General features: G+C 49.1%; 1 long non-coding RNA gene and 1 pseudogene across 7 annotated transcripts in view; both read left to right on the top strand.

The window, feature by feature from the left end:
- LOC140212822 (uncharacterized) overlaps positions 1–21,758 on the top strand; it is a 192,022-nt gene that overhangs the window by 157,347 nt on the left and 12,917 nt on the right. The gene's annotated exons all lie outside the window — the stretch shown is intronic.
- On the top strand, positions 7,551–15,576 carry LOC126530194 (uncharacterized; annotated as a pseudogene).

Below are 21,758 nucleotides of genomic sequence, written 5' to 3'. Positions count from 1 at the left end.
GTCCAATCGTACCTTCCGTGTAAAAGTTGGCAATGCACTGTCACGTCCCTTTACCCAGGAAACTGGTGTTCCCCAGGGAGGCGTGCTCAGCTGCACTCTCTTTATCGTGAAGATGAACACCCTACGTGCTTCACTACCACCTGCCATTTTTTATTCCGTATACGTAGACGATATACAAATAGGCTTCAAATCCTGCAACCTCACAGTATGCGAAAGACAGGTACAGCAAGGCTTGAACAAGGTTTCCAAGTGGGCAGACCAAAACGGATTCAAGGTCAACCCCCACAAAAGTTCTTGTGTTCTCTTCACAAGAAAGAGAGGCCTGGTCCCAGATCCTTGCGTAGAACTGGGCGGACAACAAATTCCTGTAAACAAAGATCACAAATTTCTTGGTGTTATACTTGACTCCAGGCTTACTTTCATTCCGCACATAAAACATCTAAAAGAAAAATGTCTTAGAACAATGAACTTACTTAAAATTCTATCCCACACAACGTGGGGTAGCGACAGACAGTGTTTATTGAATATTTACAAGAGCCTTGTTCGATCACGGTTAGATTATGGCGCCGTAGTATATCACTCTGCCGCACCGAGCGCACTTAAGATGTTAGACCCCGTTCACCATCTGGGTATCCGTCTGGCCACTGGCGCATTTAGGACAAGCCCTGTTGAAAGCCTATATGTAGAGTCATATGAGTGGCCACTCCATCTTCAGAGAACAAACATTAGCTTAACGTATTTTCTCAAGGTTCGCTCTAATAAGGAACATCCGTGTTTCACAACCGCTAACGACTTGACGAGTGAAACACTTTTTCATAACAGACCCTCTATGAGACTTCCTTTCTCACTGCGTGCAAGAGAACTTTGCGCGGAAATGGATGTCCCAGTTCTCGAACAACGCTTAATGCCTCCAGCTAAGCTAGTACCACCCTGGGAGTGGCAGCTGATAGAGTGTGACACATCCTTTGTAGAGGTCACTAAACATGCGCCAGAGACACATATCAAAATGCATTTCTTGGAGCTCCAGTACAAGTACTCGTGCACAGAGTTTTACACAGACGCTTCTAAGTCGCATGCCGGGGTGTCCTACGCAGCCATTGGTCCATCCTTCTCGGAATCCGGTGTACTGCACCCTGAAACAAGTATATTTACGGCTGAGGCCCATGCACTATTGTCGCCTGTGAAACATATCAGAAAATCAAATATTCAAAAAACAATTTTATTTACAGACTCCCTAAGTGTCGTAAAAGCCTTGAAGTCACACTGTAAACACAGAAACCCCGTAATAACTGAGCTCTATTCCATTCTCTGTAGAGCGTATATGTCTAACCAGCATGTCATTATATGCTGGGTGCCTGGACATAGGGGCATCGAGGGTAACGTTCTAGCGGACGAGATGGCGACATCAATTTCATTCCATGCAGTTAATCCTACTGCTTCGGTCCCTGTCACAGACCTGAAGCATTTCTTAAGAAGGAAACTGCGAAACCACTGGCAACGTATGTGGGACGCAGAAGTAAATAACACACTGCACGTGATAAAGCCACAGTTAGGTTCTTGGCCCCCCGTAACAAAATCACGGCGAACAGATGTCCTATTCTGTCGCCTGAGAATAGGACACACACTTGGCACGCATAACTTTCTACTCACTGAAAATGATCCTCCAACCTGCGGTAGATGCGGGGAGAGGCTGACCGTCCTCCACGTCCTCCTGGAGTGTCGGGCAGCCGAATCTGAAAGAAGGAAACATTTTTCCCTAGCATACCGGCAGCACATCCCCCTACATCCCGTAATGCTACTCGGCCCAGAACCTTTATTTGACACCAACGCAGTCCTAAGTTTTCTAAAACATGTTGTCTTGAATGTTTTTAGCCCCACGTGTTCGTAGCGGGTCCTCTCTTCAGAGGATGCCGCTGTGATAGCTCTTTCGTATAGCACGCGCCTCTAGGCCCTTGTGTTTCAAGGGCTCCGGTGAGGGAGCAGTGCTCTAGGTAATTTTACTATCTCATATATCTTCTATTCTGCATCATTCTTTTACGATGGATTTTAATGTTCAAAGTATTCGTCATGAGTCATCGCCATAATTTTATAGCACGTAGATTTTACGCACTTTACAGCGACAATTTTTAGGCCAGTTTACAGCCAAGTCACATCTCCATAATACATCGTCAACATCACCACTTGTCATGGCGCTCTTTGGCCAAACCTGGCCCTTGCGCCATTAAACACCACATATCATCATCATTACTTCAAGTCTCGACTGAACTTCTGCCTTTAAGCACAGACCGGGCCAGGCTTCGCACTGCCCCCTAATGCTGATTTCAGTTGCGAATATCACTCGCACGACACTGGATGGCCACTTTTTCAGCCTCGGAAACCTGGGGGGTGTCGACGCGCACAGCTCGCATGTGATCTTTGGTCGCGGCTATCACGTCCGCGGGTGCCGCGTTCCTGATAGCGCCGGCACAGCCCGCTTCTTCCGTGTTATTGGCGGCAGGAGGTCTGGCTAGTGATACGCTACGTGCTCTCGGACGCCGTTTTCGCCTCTTCCCGAACAGTCCATAACTTCCGATGACCGCCTGTCATCGCACCGATCGCACAGCTGTCGCTTAGGCCTCTATGTAACATGGCGCAGTACGCGCCGCTGTCTAGCAGACGAATCCATTGGCATCCATTAGGGAATCGGGAACTGCCCCAAGTGATAGAAACGCACCAATAATCTGCGATTTAGTTTATTTTATGCGCGATAGCTGTGATGTTGCCAGACGGAAAGCGCTCTTCCGCTAGGAACACACAATAGAAGAATGCATCTTTCAAATGAGACCAAAATGGCCGCGCTATTTGGCGTGGTCCTCAGGCGCTGCGGCGTTGAATATGGTCGTTTTTCAGGTGGTTTCGCGAGCGAAAATGGCCATGGAACACTTTGAGACCGAATAACTCAACAAATGCGCATTGCATCGCTATAGTATTTTAGAATCAGTTTCTTTAGACCTTATTGATTATAAGAAAAAAAACTTCAAAAATAAATTTTTGAGAAATTTTTTCGCCTCCCAGACCTGTGTCTCCCCATAAGCAATACCTGCAAAACTAGCTTGATGTACTGAAGCTTTCACTCAACTCACCTGTGTAGTGGGACCCAAGGTTATCGCCCAGAACTGCCAAACTGTGCCCTTAACCTGGCAGCCATTGAAGGAAATGCACTTCGTCTCAAGCAGTAGTATGTCACTAATCAGTGAGGCCTTAAACATTTCGCTGACACCGCAGTTCTCGCCTCCTGAACTGCGATCTTTAGTTTTCCTGGCGCAAAGGGCTCCGCCGCCGGTGCATGGGGGAACGCGAGCGGCGGCGAGGAGAAGGTGAACGGCGAGCGGCGGAGAATGCGGCGTCGACGGCAGGAGGAGATTCAAAGGTGTCCGAATAGTTGGGGCGTTGCTGGAAACGTGGCGCATATGGACGCACATTATTGGGCACGTTCGGTGCAAGCAGGTGGCAGTGACGTGCCACGTGTCCAGCACGGCTACAATAAAAACAAATCGGACGGTTGTCTTCCGTACGCCAATGGTCTTGAGGCCGGTCATAGTGCACCACTGGACGGACTGGAGGGGATACGGGTGGGCGCAAAGGTGGGCGAAGGGGGCCGTAGGTCTGTGACGCAGGCCTCATCGCGACTTCGGCGTACGTCAGGGGAGCGGCCGTCGGAGCCTGCTGGAAAGAAGGCGAAATGTGGTCGGCTACCTGCTCCTTGATGACAGATTGAAGAGCGGGCGCCAACGGAGTACTCGGCTGGCCGTGTGTATGTGGAATCAAGGAAAGCTGACGAGCCACCTCTTCACGGACGAACTCCTTGATCTGCAGCAGCAGCGAGGTGTCATCCGGGGCAGCAGCCAAGCTCGACATTGAAGTGGCCTGAGGTGTAGATTGGCGGGTGGCTACGCGTTGTTTGCGCAGTTCGTCGAAGCTTTGACAGAGACTGACGAGTTCAGAGTCTGTCGACGGATTTTTCGCCAACAGCATCTGGAAGGCGTCGTCTTCAATACCTTTTAAGATATGGTGGATCTTCTCGGCATCAGCCATTGTGACGTCAACGCGGTTGCAGAGGTCGACAACATCTTCTATATAGCTGGTAAATGTCTACCCACACTGTTGCGCACGGCCAAGCAAACGTTGCTCGGCGCGAAGCTTGCGAACCGCGGGGCGCCCAAATACCTCTGTCACGTTAGTCTTGAAGGCCGTCCACGTCGTCAGATTACGTTCGTGGTTGCGGTGCTACACGCTGGCGACACCGCTCAAATAAAACGACACGTGATTCAGTTTTTTCGTGTCGTCCCAGTGGTTGTGGATGCTCAGCCGGTCGTAGTCAGCGAGCCAGTCTTCTACATCATGGTCTTCGGTACCACTGAAGATGGGTGGGTTGCGTTGACGCATTGGGCCGGGGCAGACCACGGTAGTCACCGGGGCAGCGGGTTGTGGTGGTCCTTCTCCCGGCATTATGAAGACGGGCTGCAGTGTCCGATTACGAAGTTCCAGAATTCCGGTTGTACCCAGCACCTCCACCAATTGTAAGGAGGGTTTATTCGGCTCGTAGAGCAGCAGCGACAAACTCAGCACCAGCAGGTAGGGCGCAGCCAGCGAACGAACTGGGTACGAGCCACGCGATGGCAACGGGGCTTTTTAGCCTGCCGATCTTCTTCGTCACAGCTCAAACACTTTATCCTGACCAAAGTATTTGAGGTCGGACTCCAGGCATAATATTGCTAGCTGAATGTGGTCAGCACTGGATTGTTTGGGTTTCCTGATGTTTGCAAGCATGTAGTAAACCCCAACAATTTCGTGCTGCTTTCTAGCAGAGCCCAAGGGATTAACAACTTCAAAAGCATTTTGGTAAAGCAAAATGTGGATATCCAACTTGTCTGCAGCGAGCTTAGTCCACTTGAAAATCAAACCGTCTGTTACATCTGCAAGTTGACTGAGCAAGTGGGCGTTGCATGTCATAAAGCACTCCTCAGTTTGTGCAGTGTAAAAAAGTGATTTCAGTGTCACCACAATTGGCACATACTAAAGTACCTTGGTTTCTGGAAGCGGTTACAACCGAGGTATACTTTTCTAGGGGAAATGTAAGCAAACTTAGCCCTAAAATAAGCTTTTCATTTAAAGTCACTGCAGAAAAGTTGAGAACTTATTGTGCTAACTATAGGCTCCGTGCAGGAGTAACTGCGGCGCAGACGAGGGCGCCCCTCGCGGCGGAATGCGATGAGCTGGTGGGAGACGCGCGCGCGAAGCTCTCCAAGCGTTGTTAGATATGGGGCTGTTTCCTGAGCCTACTTCGAGTTCCCCAGACCACATCGAATCGCGCCACTGCTACGTAAGGAATGCAGAAGCATGGATGACACATTCCTGAGGCACGACAGGTGCAAACAAGTTGGCGGCCCCCACTTCGTGTGCCCCGCGGTAGCTATTCACTGCTTGACTCTTCCAGAAAAGCGAAGGGATAGCCCGGCATTGTTGCAAGTAAATTGGGTCCCGAAGCAAGACGGCTGTAATGCACCGTGACAACAAGACGGCTGTGATGTACCGGGAAGGCCTGGCAGCGCCTCACCGGCCGTCTTTGAAGAGAGCATTGCACCACAGCAAGGCAAGACCGCGGGCAGCCGCCGGGTGTGACATCACCGCACGGGTGCCTACCATTGGCCGAAGGTGGCGTCATCGGAGCGGGCCCTCCCATTGGCCGAACATGACGCGTCTTCCAGTCCTCGAAGGGTTTAAAAGAAGCATTCCAGAGGGACCGGAGCTTTCCCGGATTCACCTCTCTCGAACTTCTTGCCGCGGGCCGCAGCGTCCGAGTTGCTGCCGGCCCGTAATGACTGTACTACTGTTACTTGACTCTCACCTCTCTGTATATAATGTAAAATAAACCCTCCCAAGTTCTTTCATCCCGAAGTCCGTCCTCAACCCCTACAGCGTGTGTGCGTTTGAGCGGTCTGAGTGCGTCGGTCGTGGATTGCAACAGCAACATGCCGCGTTCTAACGTGAATTGCTGCGTTGTGAATTGCCACAGCACCTACGCGAACTCGCCTGGAACAAGTTTTTTTAGGTTCCCCAGCAAGCCGTACGAAGCGAAGCGACGGGAACGCTGGATTGCTCTTGTCCGACGACACAAGTGAGTCGCAGCAGCACCCTACCAAACGTGCGCCGTTCATGTGTTGTTGCATTCATTTGCTTATCGTTCAGGATGCTTCCTTCACATTACTGTACGAGATACAATGCATTATTTTGATAGTCATATGCGAAGTTGGAATGAGATCGCCTGTTATTCGCCTTAAACTCTAACAGGGTTGTAAACACTACCCGTTGAACATACAGAGCTTAGAATATGCAATTTTGGCTACATCTTAGCGTTTGCTTCGTGGCACGTAGCCTTAACTGGCCTGATGTGTTAGGGTTCGCGTCATTTTTGTGTTGTTATTGCCCCGCCATCGTAGCTCAGGTGTTAGGCGCTAGACTACTGTCCCGACGACGCCGGTTCGGCCCCGCCTGCGGCAGCTGCGTTTCGATGGAGTCTAGCACAAACAGTTTGGACACCACAGGTATCGTCTAAATGAGGTTGAGATGTTGATCGAGGAGGATAGGTGTTTTTAAACGCTAAACGCGTGTGTTGTGCGATGTCAGTGCATGTTAAAGTATCTGAGGTGGCTTAAATTAGTCGGGAGACCTCCACTACGAGGTTCTTCATGACACATGTGTCGATTCGAGGCGTCAGACCACACAGTTTACGATTTTTTTGTTGTGGTTGTTGCCCACACAAGCTGTTTTGTCCGCAGCAAGGACGGCGCAGGCTGGCAACCTACTCCATACACAAGGATCTGCAGCAAACACTTTGTGGGCGGTGTAAAGCTGAATGAAGAGGGGCATCCAGCCTACTACCCCTCCATATTTCCTGCTACATACAGGGCAGCACCTGGCCCACTCTCTGAAGACCGCTATGTCAGGTAAGAAGGGATCCACATTAACATTATCATACAGAGCTCTTTGCTCACAGTTACTGAAGATCTGTGATATATTATGCGACTTTCAACTCTCTTTGGACTAGGTGAACATTGAAATCTGTTTATTCTGTAAATGCACTTCAATCCCACTAGGAAAAGAAGAAGGCAAGAGCAAACGATGCTGCTGGACAAGCAGACTGCTGAGGTGCATGGACCAGCAGCTGAAGCGGTAATGAAGTTAATTTATGTTGGCGATGAAGCCTGCTTTTTTCCAGGCCCTGTTTTCATCGCCCACGGTTTTTGTGCAGCAAAAACTAAAATAAATGCTCATTTATTCGTTCATTTACATTTCATAGGCTGCTAATGTACACGAGCAAAGTGTGGAGGCCATAATTCTGGAGGCTCAAGCTGCTGGCAGCGACAACAGTCCAGTGTCTTCTGACAGCAGTCAAGGCGCTCTCTTTGATTATGGCCTGCGATTTGTTCATGTAAGAAAGCATATCCTATGTCAGGGTTGGGGTATTGATTAGTAATTGTCTTTCAAGTTATTGCTACCAGGTGTCAACAATGACAGAAGATGGACACTCGTCCTTCAGCAGTGAATTCACCTTCACTTCTGAGTTGACCGATGGCTATGCATCATGTTATATTAGCCACAAGGAGGTGTGCACTACAGGCGTGGGAAGATGTAGCACTACATTTATTGACAAAAGCTGTGGGCCTTTACATAAACAACCCATTTTCGCTGGTCACAGCTCAGTTACCGAAGATGAAGAAAAGTTTCATTCTTTAACAGCTGTCGGTTTTAACATTTTTGCTCTTCTTTTAAGCGTTTTGCCACCTATGAGGAGGGCCGTGAGCGAGTTGTGCATTGAGGACAAACTTCTGTTATTTCTGATGAAGTTGAGACATGGCACGCCATTTTCTGTCCTTGGAGCTCTTTTTGATGTGCACAGAACTACATCAGCACGAATCTTCAAGGGAATGCTCGTGAATTTGAATGTGGCCACAAAAAGTTGGGTCTACTGACCGTCACGAAATGTTATTCAGTCAACTATGCCACCTGCATTCAAGGAGCACTACCCAAGTTGTAGAGTAATTATTGACTGCACGGAGCTTGAAACTGAAATCCCAAATGGAGTGGAAAAACAGAACCTATGGTATTCACATTACAAGAGTAGGCATACAATCAAATATTTAATTGGCATTGCACCCAACGGCCTGGTCACTTTTGTCTCAAAAGGATTCCCCGCAGGGGCGTCTGCGTCAGCAGGCGTTTGGTGTGTTGCGACACCACGGACCCGAGCACACGAGGGTTGGACCCTCCCGCGTGTAGCCGTGCGCGGCTTAGCCGTGTCCGGGGAAAAGGGGATCCTGGGGGTTGAGCCAATGCCGGGTGTTTGGACCTTTACGGCCCCTCGGCGGCGGCAACACACCCCTTTGGCCTCGGCTTCACGTAGACGGCACCCCCGGACTGACCCACCCGGGCGAAATCGGTAGTTGCCTCTTCCTGTCTCTCTCTTCCTCTAATCTTCGTCTTTCTCTTACTTTTTCATCTTTCCTGTCTCCTCCTAGCTTCCGTTTACTTCCAATTTTCCAGGCAGCAAGGGTTAACCTTGTGTGAATAACCAACCTAGGTTATCTCATATTTGGTTATAGTGATAACGTACAGCTGGCGTTTGCAGGACCTGTTCTTACAGTCCCTGTAGCGTCCCCTTGTAGGACTCCACGGTGGGTGGCTGGCGTTATTGCCGAAAATTCAATCCCTTTATGGCAACCTCTTTCCCTCCGTTTCCTGATCGCCTTCACAAAAGAGGGCGCACCGATGAAGTTTTCCAGTTCCTTGGACGTCAAAGACCAAACTTCCCACGTTACCATGTCATCCACTCAGAACAATCCGACAAACAAGTACGAAACATTTCCCCTTTTCTAGTTTGCAGGTCCTTAACTGATATCCTTGGCCCAGGCTACAAGGTATCAAGGCTGGCAAGTGGTGATCTCTTGTTAGAGCTCCATGATCAGAAACAGTACGAAAAGTTGCCCAGTTTAGTATCATTTGGAGATGTTCCACTAACAGTAACTCCACACCGCACTCTCAACACCACCCGCGGCGTTGTCTCGGATGACGATTTGCTCCAACTAACAGAGGCTGAGCTCCTGGAGGGCTTCCCCGCAGGGGCGTCTGCGTCAGCAGGCGTTTGGTGTGTTGCGACACCACGTACCCGAGCACAAGAGGGTTGGACCCTCCCGCGTGTAGCCGTGCGCGGCTTAGCCGTGTCCGGGGAAAGGGGGATCCTGGGGGTTGAGCCGATGCCGGGTGTTTGGACCTTTAAGGCCCCCCGGCGGAGGCAACACACCTCTTTGGCCTCTGCTTCACGTAGACGGCGCCCCCGGACTGACCCACCCGGGGGAAATCGGTAGTTGCCTTTTCCTGTCTCTCTCTCCCTACAACCTTCGTCTTTCCCTTACTTTCCACCTTTCCTGTCTTCTTCTGGCTTCTTTTCATTCCGATTTTTCCAGGCAGCAAGGGTTAACCTTGTGTGAATAGCCAACCTTGGTTATTTCATATTTGGTTGTAGTGGTAATGTACAGCTGGCGTTTGCAGGCAGTGTTTCACAGGTCCTGCAGCGTCCCCTTGTAGGACTCCATGGTGGGTGGCTGGCGGTACTGCCGAAATATCACATATATTTATGGATAGCTCCTTTCCTCAACTCCCTGATCGCCCTCAGAAAAGAGGGCGCACCGATGAAGTCTTTCAGTTTTTCGGACGCCAAGTCCACAACTTCCCACGTTTCCATGTAGTTCACTCGGAAACACCAGGCAAACCAGTACGCACCATTTCACCTTTCATTGTATCAAAGACCCTGACTGATGTTTTTGGAGCCGGTTATAAGGCGACCAGGATGGCAAGCGGTGATCTCCTCCTGGAGCTCCGCGATAAGAAGCAATACGAGAAACTGCCTAAGCTAGTGTCATTTGGGGATCACCAACTAACAGTAACCCCGCACCTACTATGAACACCACCCGCGGCGTTGTGTCGGACGATGACTTGCTCGAGCTCGCTGAGGCTGAACTCTTGGAGGGCTTCAGTGAACAGAATGTAATCAATGTCAAAAGAAATAAGATGAGGCGAGATGGCAAAGAAATCCAAACCAAGCACTTGATAATCACCTTCGGATCAAGTGTCCTGCCCGAATCAATCGAGGCCGGCTATATCAAGCTCCGTGTTCGCCCATATGTTCCAAATCCCCTGCGTTGCTTCAAATGCCAGCGTTTCGGTCACAGTTCACAGAGCTGTCGAGGCCGCCAAACCTGCGCGAAATGCAGTGCTCATGAGCACACCTCTGAAACTTGTGAAAACTCTCTCCATTGTGTAAACTGTGAAGGGGAGCACGCTGCATACTCGCGGTCGTGCCCATCGGGGAAGAAAGAAAAGGAAATAGTTACAATTAAAGTAAAAGAAAACATAAGTTTCAAAGAGGCACGCAGGCGGGTATCCTTCCTGCCAAAGCACACCTTTGCCGATGTGGCGCGTCAGGGGGCAGCGCCACAACGGTCTCCGGCGGCTGTCCGACCCACACCCAGTGAGGCGGCAGTGACGCCATCCGCCCCCTCGGCGGCTGCAGCTAACGCTGCTACGCCAACACAGCAGACGGGGCCATCGACCCCGAAGGTGGGCGCAGCCGAGGCTGCCCCAACCTCCCCGGCCCCTTCCAGCGCTGGCAACAGCCGGCGCAGCCAGATCCCTCAGGGAGCCCCATCGACCTCCGGGCTGGTGGGCGCAGGGGTCTTGCCCTCCAAGGCGGGACTCTCTCGGGAAACATCTCGCTCGCAAGAGCACGTGTCCGGCGCCTCACAAGAGGCAATGGACACTACACCCATCCTCAAGGCGCACCAAGCGCCTAAGGAGCGGCGAGGCTCCCTCGAACGCTCCAGAAAGAACAAAACCCCTATTACAGGGCCTCGAAAGGGTTCTGTAATCTAAGGCATCCCGTCCGTTTCCGTAAACACAGCACCAATTTATTTTAAATATGGATTCACAAATCATTCAATGGAACATTAGAGGTCTCCTTACAAACTTTGATGATTTGCAAGAACTCATCCACAAACATAATCCAAAAGTGCTGTGTTTACAGGAAACACATTTAAAATCCAGACACGCAAACTTTCTCCGTACGTATGTTACGTTTCGTAAAGATCGCGATGATGCCATCGCATCATCGGGTGGTGTTGCGATTCTCACACATAAAAGTATAGCATGTCAACCTTTACAGCTTCGAACGCCCTTTGAAGCAGTGGCGGTGCGAGTTGTTCTGCTAAGCAAACTCATCACTATTTGCTCGCTTTACATACCCCCGCATTACCAACTGAACAAACATGAATTTCACTCCTTGATCGATCAATTGCCAGAACCTTATGCTCTTCTTGGCGATTTCAATGCGCACAGCTCCCTGTGGGGCGACTCTCGTATAGATGCGCGAGGTCGCCTTGTTGAACAGTTCCTTTTTTCTTCTGGAGCGTGCCTTATCAATAAGAAAGAACCCACATATTACTCTCTTGCAAACCGATCCTTTTCGTCAATAGATCTTAGTATAGTCTCCCCGTCTGTACTGCCTGAACTTGAATGGGAAGTTACCGACAACCCTTACGGTAGCGACCACTTCCCTATACTGCTAAGATCATATAAAGAAAATGAATATCCACCATACGCTCCTAGGTGGAAGATTGAGACAGCTGATTGGGAGAAATTTCGATCTCTAACTAGTGTCTCATGGGCTGACCTGTCTTCGTTAGGAATTGACGCTGCAGTCGAGTTTTTTACAGCATTCATAATAGCTGTCGCATTTAAATGCATATCAGAAGTAAAAGGCTTGGCCTGCAAACGACGTGTCCCATGGTGGAACGACGATTGTAGGATCGCTCGTAAAAAACAGAACAGGGCGTGGGGGTTGCTACGCGCTTCTCCCACTGCAGAGAATCTAGTCAACTTTAAAAAAGTAAAATCCGAAGGCAGGCGAACCCGCCGACAGGCCAGACGAGAAAGTTGGCAGAAGTTTCTATCGAGCATTAACTCGTTCAGAGATGAGGCGAAAGCCTGGAACAGGGTCAATAGGATAAGAGGGCGACAAGCACATGCACTCCCTTTGGTAAACACAGAAGGCGATACCCTACAAGATCAGGCGGACTCACTTGGGGAGCACTTTGAGAGCGTGTCAAGTGCCAACCATTACTCGCAATCCTTTCTCAAATATAAACAAATAGAAGAATGTAAGCCACTCATGAGAAAATGTCAACAGAATGAACCATACAACTGTCCTTTTAGCATTGCCGAGTTGAGAGCTGCCTTGAGCGCATGCAAGAGCTCTGCTCCGGGATCTGACAGAATCATGTATGAAATGATCAAAAACTTAAATAAAGACACCCAAGTTACACTAGTCACACTTTTCAACACGATTTGGGCTGCGGGATACTTCCCGACTACATGGAAAGAAGCCATTGTGATCCCGGTTTTGAAACAAGGCAAAGATCCTTCCTCAGTGGCAAGTTACCGCCCGATAGCCCTGACAAGTTGCCTTTGTAAGGTATTTGAAAAAATGATCAATCGCCGTCTCGTGCATCTCCTAGAGTCCAGTAAAATGCTTGACCCATTTCAATGTGGTTATCGGGAAGGGCGATCTACAACCGACCATCTTGTGCGCATCGAAGCGAGCATTCGCGATGCCTTCGTGCACAAGCAATTCTTCTTATCTGTATTTCTGGATATGGAAAAAGCGTACGACACAACCTGGCGGTACGGAATCCTGCGCGATCTTTCCGCGCTAGGTATCCGCGGCAATATGCTAAATACTATAGAGAGCTACCTAGAGAACCGTACATTTCGAGTGAAAATAGGTCCTGCACTGTCGCGTACATTTAAACAGGAAACTGGGGTACCCCAGGGTGGCGTACTCAGCTGCATGCTCTTTGTCGTAAAGATGAACACGCTTCGTGCACCTTTACCACCAGCTATTTTCTATTCCGTCTACGTAGACGATATACAAATAGGTTTTAAATCCTGCAACCTCACAGTCTGCGAGAGACAGGTTCAGCATGGTTTAAACAAGGTGTCACAGTGGGCAGAGAAAAATGGATTTAAAATCAATCCTCACAAGAGTTCTTGTGTTCTGTATACAAGAAAGACAGGCCTGGTTCCGGATCCTTGCTTAGAACTGTGTGGACAACAGATACCTGTAAACAAAGAACACAAATTTCTAGGTGTTATACTTGACAATAGACTCACTTTCATCCCACACATAAAATATCTTAAAGAAAAATGTCTGAAAACAATGAACCTCTTGAAACTTCTATCGCAAACTACGTGGGGTAGTGACAGGACGTGCCTAATGAATCTCTATAAAAGCCTGATTCGGTCACGATTAGATTATGGTGCCGTGATCTACCATTCTGCCGCCCCGAGCGCGCTGAAGATGCTAGATCCGGTCCACCATCTAGGAATCCGCTTAGCCACGGGCGCTTTCAGAACGAGTCCCATACAAAGTTTATATGCAGAATCGAATGAGTGGTCACTTCATATCCAGAGAACATACATCAGCCAAACATATTTTTTGAAAGTCCACTCTAATCCTCAACATCCGTGTTATAATACCGTTAACGAGATGACATACGCTACACTCATTCGCAATCGTCCCTCCGTAAGACAGCCTTTCTCGCTGCGTGTGAGGGAGCTTAGTGAAGAAATGCAAGTTCCACTCCTCGAGCTTCGCCTAATGCATCCAGCCAAGCTGCTACCTCCTTGGGAGTGGCAGCTGATACAATGCGATACATCTTTCGTTCAAGTTACAAAGCACGCTTCAGACATTGAAATCCAAATGCATTTCCGGGAACTCCAACACAAACACTCCTGCACGGAGTTCTACACAGACGCATCGAAGTCACACGACGGGGTGTCCTACGCAGCCGTCGGGCCATCCTTCTCGGAAACCGATGTACTGCATGCGGAAACTAGTATCTTTACGGCTGAGGCCTACGCACTATTGTCGGCTGTGAAGCATATCAGGAAATCAAAACTCCAGAAAGCAGTCATATATACGGATTCCCTTAGTGTTGTGAAGGCCTTGATGGCATTCTCTAACCACAAAAATCCGGTAATTAACGAACTCTATTCTGCTCTGTGTAAAGCGTATGTAGGTAATCAGCATGTCATCATATGCTGGGTGCCAGGTCATAGGGGCATCGAAGGTAACGTTCTGGCGGACCAGATGGCTATGTCAGTTGCATCATATTCTGCTAATCCCACCGCTGCAGTTCCTGTCACAGACCTGAAGCCCTTCTTACGGAGGAAACTACGGAACCAGTGGCAACGCCTATGGGACGCGGAAACAAATAATAAGCTCCACGTGATAAAGCCGCAGTTAGGATTCTGGCCTTCCGTAACAAAATCACGCCGGACAGATGTCCTATTCTGTCGTCTAAGAATAGGACACACTTTTGGCACACATAACTTTTTACTCACCGGAAACGAGCCTCCAACCTGTGGTAGATGCGGGGAGAGGCTGACCGTCCTCCACGTCCTTCTGGAGTGTCGGGCAGCCGAATCTGAAAGAAAGAAACATTTTCCCTTATCATACCGCCAGAACATCCCCCTTCATCCAGTAATGTTACTCGGCCCAGAACCGCTGTTTGACTCCAGTGCAGTCCTGGGCTTCCTGAAAGATGTTGTCTTGCATGTTCTTAGCCCCACATGTTCGTAGCGGGTCCTCTCTTCAGAGGATACCGCTGTGATAGCTCTCTCGTATAGCACGCGCCTCTAGGCCTTTGTGTTTCAAGGGCTCTGGCGAGGCAGCAGTGCTCCAAATAATTTTACTATCTTATACATTTTCCATTTTGCATCATTCTCCTACGATGGATTTTAATGGTCATAGTTTTCTTCATTAATCATTGCCATAATTTTATAGCACGTAGATTTTACGCACTTTACAGCGACTATTTTTAGGCCACTTTACAGCCAAGTCACATCTTCCATAATACATCAACATTAACACTTGTCATGGCGCTCTTTGGCCAAACCTGGCCCTTGCGCCACTAAACACAACACATCATCATCATCAAAAGGATTTGGAGGACGGACTACAGATTCAGTGGCAACTGTTGAGTCTGGATTTCTGTCGCTACTAGAGCCAGGGGACCTGGTCTTAGCAGACAAGGGTTTTCCTGGCATAAAGACAGGTGTCGGTACCCAGAAAGTGACATTGGTAATGCCACCGTTTGCTAGTAGTCAGCAGTTCACTGAATCGGAAGTAAGTGCAACATATGAAACTGCGTCAGTGCGAATACATGTTGAGAGGGTCATTCAACGACTGGAAATGTTCGATATCACACATAAGATTCCGTGTGAACTCACATCTTATGCAGATGCAATCCTGCATATGATAGCTATAATAACCAATTTGAAAAGTCCTATCTTTGCAAAACAGTGAATGAAGAGGGGGACTTGCCCTGCAAAGGACGTTATATGAAGTGTATTTATTGCACAACCCACATATATGTATATTTTGGTGTAAGTATCACAGCCAGCACATCTCTAATTGTATCAAAATATTGTTACGCCCACAAAAGGCGTTACTTTGAAGCCGGGTAGAGTTAGAAGCGATGGCCTTGGTCAACTGAGCGCCTGTCGAGATTCAGCCAGCCAGCCACACGTCGTCGTCCTCGTTCACTCCCCTTCGGTGCCCCCGCATACTGTTTGTTGAGGCGTGAACCCACTATGCACCTAAGCGCGTCACATTCGTGAACCCACTATGCACCTCAGAGCGTCACAATATCACAGTTTTGGCAGTGCAGATGACAGGAAGTTGATCACGTTATTGATGTGTCTATGCTTGAATACACAGGAATGGCATGCTTCCAGCCCTTTCACGTGTGTGCGGTTTTGTTTTGCAGTCCACATTTTCATTCTTTGGGTTTGCCTCATAGGCCTGCACATTCATGTAATGCCTTCAAAAAGTGCTGAAAATAAAAGCGCCTCAGCTTTGGCACTGCAGACAGCAGGAAGTCACTGTCTTTCTTGACAGGTATCATTAGCATGTCTGCGCTCGAGTACACATAAAAGTGGCACACATCGAGTCCCAGCACATGCATGCACATCTGAACTTGAGTGAAGTACTGATGACTACGTCGTAGGGAGATGACTTCATCGCCACACAAGTGATTTAGCAAGGGCTTATTCTTCAGTGTGGTGTTTCTACGGCTGTACGGGCACTTTATTTCAAGCAGGATGGTTTCTCCATATTTGTCACTGAAAAAAAAAAACACGCTGGTGTGGTCTGAACAAAATAAGTTTGCGGAACTCCTTAACTAAATATGCCGTCAGGTGAACATGCCAGCCGAGGCTCCTCGGGGCACACAACTAATTCGAATTCTGCGACTGTCACCTCATACTCTTTCTGAAATGCTACACGAGCTTTTGGCTCCATTGCCACTCCATACTGGACAGAGGGACCACTGAAGGGCACCTCCATTACCATGCGCTTTGCGCGGTCATAAAAGCCCTCCTCAGGGCAAGTCAGGATCCTGTGTGCCTACAAAAAAGTTTTATCACTGATAATAAATATTCACTCAATGTACTGAGAAAAATGCTTTCCTGTCCACTCCAAATAAACGATGTGTCACACCTTTGTGGCAGTAATTCTGGGAAACCTTTCGTTTCCCCAGAGAGCTTTGTTTGCCAATGTCCGTGTAGACAAAGTGGCTACATCCCCTGGTTCAATTGCCACGTATTTTCTGTAAACTTGCAGAAGTGGGTCAGGCAACCTACACGGGGAATGCCAAGAACTGATCGGAAATTCTGCATGTTTATGCAATTCATATAACATTTAGCTCTGCCTGAATGGTGGACTACCCTACAATTAAAAGCATTGGTCAGTCGTGCAGGTAAAAAAAAATTACTAACCTCTCGATGATGTTGATCCTTTTCAGAATTTGCCTGCCCTCGTGCAGCTCAGAAGAAAAGTAGTGAAGTATTTGGTAAATTCGTTCCCAGTCAAATAGGTTTAATGAAGGTGACCCAGGAAAGATGGCTTGTGTGGGCTCAGGAGGCAAGCTTTGGGATTCTGCGCGTAGGGCATCCACTAGTGGGCAATTTATGCTATCAAAGAATTGAAGGACGTGAGTGACGGGAAAACTCTTGGCACGTACAGAAACGTGAAAACATGGTCATTAATAAGTGCTCTTCAATCTGCCAACCTTGTGATAAACGTTTTCAGTCAGATGAGCGTTGTGATGAAACCCTACCAGGCTCTTTCAAGCTGCCTTCGACTAGTGAGCGCTTGGGGTAATATTTCCTGGAAGCAGGAACGCCCCATGCTCGTGGTCGACTTGTTTTGCTGTCGCACGTGGTGGTGTGCACAAACAGCGCGACAGCAGCAGCGTGTTTGCATTTTCCAGCCACTCCTGCCTGGCAATTGCATCTCGCCGCCAGCACCCTTCTGTTTTTGTCAACCTAAAAAATTTAACTTTCAGCTCTCAAACAATACAATTAATATTTGGGCAACTTACGTCAATCTTGACAGATTTCGCAGGTGCGTTGATTCTCATTTGCGGTATGTACTTTGCCGTGATTTCCGAACCTCTATCATGCAGCAGCTCTTTCACGTCATACACATGATCGGCTTCTAAAAGGAGTCGTCCTTTACGAAGGTTCCCGCCGCGGAAAAAACAGCTTAGGTCGTTAAGCTCGCCGAAACCGGTCGCCAGTAACGTGGACACGCCGCTCGACATGGCTCGCAAAGCTCCCGCGCCCGAATTCGCGCGCGCACATCTCCCACCAGAGTTTATCTCGTGGCCGCTCAGTGGCGCTACCAGTCCGCCGAGGGTATCGCCGTCTGGGTAACTGCACGGAGCCTATATCAGCACCATCAAAACTAGCAGTTACTTCCAGTGTATTAGTTGTGTCCATTTTGCCTTCCAGTGCTTCCTGCAGTCTAGCTTTTATGTATTTCCAGCTTTTGTTATAAATGTATAGCATGTCCATAACTATAGTTTGCACAGTGTTGCTGGGACCATAAGCTTTGATTACAGTTTGAGATAAAGCGTGGCAAGTGCACGTTCAGCTGAGTTTTAACTCCTGATGTGCTGCATCCTTAACAGGAGCAGCAGGCCCTGTCATCTCACTGTCGTGAACCGGGCTGGCAACTTCACCTTCAAGTGCAGGAGGAACCAACAGTTGTAGCGCCTGGTCAACAGTCCTAGCTGGCTTCGGCTGGGTAATTTTCGCTCTGAACCCGTGTTTCCTCAGCAGATGGCCATGGAAAGAGGAAAGAGGACAGGGAACTGAACATGCACTCTGTAGCTCAGATGTCCATACAAATGCTGCATAAGCATACTCCTGCTGTGAAAAACATCCGAACATTCTTTTTGACGGCAGGTAAATGAAAAATCAGTCCGCTGTCCCTGATTAAGCCTGCTTGCCTGAGCGTCCCTTTGGTGATTCCTAAGCACATGGCACCACAAAGAAGCGTACGTGAAGAATTCACGTGCGCAAGACCCTTGAATGCAAGGTATGAGTCTGCAACATTTGCTCGTGTCGCTAAGGTGACGAGCATAGCCAACGAGCATTTGTGACTTAAATGTGCAACTTTTACATGCAAACATCATGGGCACCAGGACGTCGTGCGAAAAGCATGCGATAAACTGCCTGCATCGATGCTGCGTGCACCAGCAGTCAAACCAAAACGGAAAACGCCAGCATACGGCTACATGCGTGCATGAACACACGTGATACTTCACGAATAAAAATATGAGTTGCTGTGCTGTTATTGTCCGTTTCATACAAATGCGCCAGCATTAAAGTACATTTGCTGCACACAGGAACATAAGCGTCCGTCTCTAAATGCTGTCAATCCTAAAAATTCTCCCTTGAAAATTTAGACATTCTTAGCACAATGCATTCACGGGCTAGTTGGTGCGAATCCATTACTTCGTTTAGCGCGAAACAACGGACACATGAGCCTTGTCCTGTCGTCTCTATTGTGCCCGTTTCGCGCTAAACAAAGTAATTATACACATTCTTAGCAGGCGCCAGCATTTTGTCCCACAGCCTCTGCAACAGCTGCGGGCAACACGCCATTAAAAGCATGGCGCGAAGTCAGAGCCAAAGCGCCAAGCAGAAGCTTCTCACCTGTTTTTCTGTGGCGCACTCCTAGCAGCTCCTAATATCAGTCAGCACTCCGTCTCATGCCCACTGCGAGAAGCAGTCTGCTGACGCAAGCCCCGTGAAGCACATTTTAGTGGCGAACACTGGGCCTCTTCGATTTTCGGACTTCTGGGAGCTCGCTGGCAGCCAGACGGCAGCCAGCTAGTTCTAGTTCTGACAGGAAATGGTGTCATAGTCACGTGGGCTGAAATTTCAAGGTGACCCGAAGGTTGTAAAATCGAATGCCGGGGAGGGGGCGCCGGCATCGTCTGCTCATTTGTGCGTCGTCTACCCTTTTTTGCATGCTTTGCGTGTACGCATGATTGCCGAAGAACTCCTCGCAGTGACTGCATAGCTATTCAGCCTGCTTTTCGTGAGATCATCCCCTAGTGACAGCGCCGACGAAGACTGCATCGGTGATGAGCTCGCATTAGTTCTCCATTTAATGAAGCTGCAAAGACAGGATCGGCACAGGGTGCCTTTGTACATTTATTTATTAAGTACTGCTAGCCTGAATTCCAGGCCTTAAGCAGGAGTGGGTTACACTTCGGTACAAATGTACCTGAACAACAAAAAGAGTACACATACAAACAAATGGAACTCGAGAAAAGCAACTGGTGTGTCAAGTACGGCACTGAATTATATAATTTCAAATGGTAAAATGATATATATATGTGTATATATATATATAATATATGCATGAACACACATCATATCGCAATAGTAGATATATGAACACACATCAAGACATATTAGACAAGTGCGTTGGTCAACAATTGACACTGTGAAGAAAACGAGAAAAAAAAGTATTTGGTTCTATGCGTTATACATGTCGGGGGAAAGTACCCCCCCAAAAAAAAGGCGCTTGGACTCGCGCTGTTGCAAACGCTCGTGCCATGTACCGCGTTGAAACTCTACTGGTAGCTCGACGTCGGTGCGATGCCAAAAACGTGCGTAAGACTACAACTCCACTTTGAAACAGAAAAGGGCCAGGGCTTGGTCCGGACTGCACCGTAAAACACGTAGCTGCTGCCTTGCATTGACGGCTGTCAAATTTATCGATAAACCCCTGCGTTACACTTGGGCGACACTTCAAAAAAATGGCTCTGGCTTAGCTAAGGTTAAGCCCAGGATGCGAAGCATACTAGCCTTTATTTTAGTTGTTGAACCACTGTTTAGCCTGGTGAACTGCTGTTGCTTGGCTATGTTTGGTTCGGCTAGACGAAGAAACAACTCATGCGTTACTCTGCTTCGCCTTCAAGAGTGGAACGCGACAGCGTTCCCGTCGACCCGCCAAGGGGTGTAAAGGCCAGAATACATGGAGCGAACTTTCACGACGAAGTTCGGGCGGCAGAAAATCTGCCGCGGCGCGACGCCGCATGTTCGTCGGGCTGCGCTACATGGAGCGAAGACAGGCCGGCCGCCGCCGGCGAGTCGCTGCGTTATCAGTGTGGCTAGACGAGGCAAATGCGCTGTCGTGAAACACATGACAAAAAAAAAAACTTTAACGACAATTATTATCGCTTTTGAATTACGGAACACTAAAAACGCGTAATATTTTGTTTAGAAATGATTTCTAGTCTTTTTTATGTGTTTGAGACATTCATGTGCCGATGTAGTTTAAAGAAAGCGGCGATGCTATGCGTTGTGGCAACACTGGGTGGGTAAACAACTTTCGGCTCCTTCGACTCCGCGGTTCTGTTCTGCGGCTCAACGCGCGCGCGGCCGAAGCAAGCAGACCCGAAAGTAGCGCACGTGAGCTTGTCTAACCATGGCTGTTATTAACTTGTTAAATTCCAGCCGCGCCGCTTTGGATGCCATGAATACGAAAAGCGGGAGACCGGCGTGAACGATAGAGCGGGATCGGGATACACGGACAAGCGGGGAAGCGTAGCCGGAAGTTGGGGCGGATAGTGAGACCTGATTGGCTCGCCTTGGGGCGCCGCTCGTTTGCCGCTTCCGGTATCGTCGCCGCCCGACGAACTTTTCTGCGCCAGCTGGATCGGCGGCGAACGACGTTTTCTCCGCCGCCGCGCGTCGCGCGTACGCCGCCGGGCGTCGAACGCCGACTATTCGTCGCATATTCGCTCCATGTATTCCGGCCTTAAGACAATGGGCTACGGCGCAGCGACTAAGCGCCCCGCATTGGACGCGGTGAGCGTCGAGCAACGCAGCGTTTGGCGCGGCAACGAAATGTGCGCCTGAGCAAGCGACGCACGCCTGAGCCTTAGAAACAGCTAGTTTCTAAGGCAACACCGCATTCACTAGAGGCGCTTTTGTACCGCTATGAAGCATCGTACTCGTGGCTCAGTGGTAGCGTCTCCGTCTCACACTCCGGAGACCCTGGTTCGATTCCCACCCAGCCCATCTTGCAAGAGCTGAGCCAAAGCCACCTAGAAACAAGCGCAGCTGCTTATATACCGCCGCGACGCCGCGAGCGACGGCGCGAGTTGGAGCCCCGTTTCTCCTTTGTCGTGACGTCACGGTGTCACGTGGTATTGAAGGCGACACCGCCGCGCCTGAGGAGCTGGGTTGAGCTCTAGTAATATTAAAGTGTACTAGAATATTGGGTAGTGGGCTGACTG

Source organism: Dermacentor andersoni, chromosome 3, assembly GCF_023375885.2.
Source record: "Dermacentor andersoni chromosome 3, qqDerAnde1_hic_scaffold, whole genome shotgun sequence".
NCBI lineage: Eukaryota > Metazoa > Arthropoda > Arachnida > Ixodida > Ixodidae > Dermacentor > Dermacentor andersoni.
This window is presented reverse-complemented; position numbering and strand designations above follow the sequence as displayed.